We start from the raw sequence: 2,324 nt of genomic DNA, 5'->3' as shown, positions 1-2,324 counted from the left end.
TACACATTTTTATGCTTTTTATGACACAATCTTGTAAGATATATTTTATAACCACTTTGTTTGCAAGCAGCCTGAAAGTTATGTTAAAATCTGACTACTCGAACCCTCTTTCCATAAATGATATTGACATGGTATCACTACCCATTATTGTGCAAGTGAAGAGAAATTGTGCTTAAGAGCCAATTTAATCTGATTCATCCTGTTGACAATTATAATTGAGGACTAAATAAGTGTAGTTTGTTTAGCATCAAAGAAAAGGTCAAGATTGCAGATCTAATGCCATTAAATAGAAAAGTCAGTGTTGTCAACTGGTGATTTATCAGTACATGCAAAGAAACATGGATCAATACACAACTGCTATTGCTATTGCAACTGCCTATAGAGGCACAATAAATTGAAGTGTCACTTACAACCCACAAAGCAGTGAGCAGTTAATAAGCCAATTGTGATTAATTTTAAATACTGTTCAAATCTCTAATCTATAGATGCTCTAATGGAGCATTAATTAACTGCTCTACGGTGCTTCAGTACTCTAGCATTTGGTTAACCACTGGGGAAAGATTTAAACTAGTTTTGTAGGAGATTAAACACCAGAATAAAACATTAGGGAGGACAAGAAATATGTACAGAGAACAAGAAAGGATAAATAGTACCAGAGTAAAGAACAGCCCAGAAAAAGAAAGTTCAAACAAGGGACAAGGACAAGATGTAAAATTCATGTAGGATTCACAAATGTAAATGTACACAAAATTAAAAACAGAATTGGATACACATGAGGTGAGGCTATTGACATGTATATGTAGAGTGATGAGGTCATATGAGGAACGAGAACAACAGGGGTTCATTGAAGATTGGGAAAGCATTAAGGAAGGTAGCTGAGAAGTGTTTAAAATAGTGAGGTGATTTCTTGTGGAGAAAGGGAGGACATGTGACATGACGATTGATTGAGGTAGGACAGCCAGTTAGGAAAAGAGGAAAGTTTAAAATTAGATGGAAGAATGTGTTAGAGAGAGACTTAAGTGCAGCTGCTTGGATAGAAGAGTAAGTGACTGGGAGGAGGAAATGAGAAGGGTGACCAAACAGCTTTGACGTGACCCTAAGTAAGGTGAGATATGCTAAAAGAAGAGAATAGGATTAAAAATAAGATTCACTTGAAAGTTCAGCACTTGAATATTGCTGAAAAGAGAGATGGTTTGGAAATTTCCCCTTGCTTACACATGGTATGGTGTCAACAATAGCAGGATTTTAGTGAAATATGATAAGAGTGAGAAAATAGAATATCAATGTGAAAAATATACTTATGATCTTTCACTGAAGCCTTCAATACCAACTCCAGAATATTGCCATTGAGGAGCAATTACCTTATTTCCATGTAGTTACATCTCATTAAAGCACCCACTCACTTCATTATACTGGGATGCCGAGGGAATGTTGACACTGGTAGTGCGTAGTCAGAAATAATACAGTGGTGTCTCATATTGAACTGGAATGAGCTGGGATCTCTGGGAGGGGGGCTCCAAACATAACACAATAAGTTGGCCTCTCCATGGCAGGGTGTATGGCCAGCAAGGACATGGGAACACCCAACAGTCAAAGGCTTTCGGGTTAGTAGCTATAAAAGGAGGGTCAACACAACGGGGAGACTGAAAGGTCATAGGGCTTCAGGAACAGCAACATAAAGGGAACGTAAAGAATGGGGTAACTTTCAAGCATCATTGGCAAATTTCCAAGTCATTACATTGAATTAAAATTTGAACCTTGCCTTGTCGGATTAAAATTCAACTGCATTGTAACTACACAAAATGACAGATACAATGTAGAAAGTGGGCAGAGTAAATTTTTGCTTTTTTTCAGTGGTGGAGCAAAATCTTTGGTATTTGAGGCCCTGCTGGGGAACTGCACTAATCAAGCCTTCACAGATTCAGTAATGTGAGTTCAATTTATCCATCATCAGCAAGTTATTCATTGTCTATGAATGCTCATTATAAAATATGGCATCAAGCAGTCATGACCATTATAGTGCGTGGGCTAATTGCTTTTATTACATGGCAGCTAAGTACGTGTAATCAGCCAAAGGCACTTAAAAGCAGTAACTGTGTGTATTATTTCACAAACACATTATACAGTTAGTACTGGAAGGAAAATCTTACTAGCTGTGACCTTCACATATTGAATTGTAAGTATGCAAGGACACCACCTGTGATGTAGATGAGAGACTTTATGGGGTAGGTGTGCAAAACCAGGCATTTAACTCATTTCCAGGGTAAGTTTCCAGGTAAGTGCTGCAAACCTTTCCAGGTATCTGAACCTGAGCTCGGTGTGTT

The sequence above is a fragment of the Stegostoma tigrinum genome, chromosome 7 (assembly GCF_030684315.1).
Source record: "Stegostoma tigrinum isolate sSteTig4 chromosome 7, sSteTig4.hap1, whole genome shotgun sequence".
Taxonomy (NCBI): Eukaryota; Metazoa; Chordata; class Chondrichthyes; order Orectolobiformes; family Stegostomatidae; genus Stegostoma; species Stegostoma tigrinum.
This window is presented reverse-complemented; position numbering follows the sequence as displayed.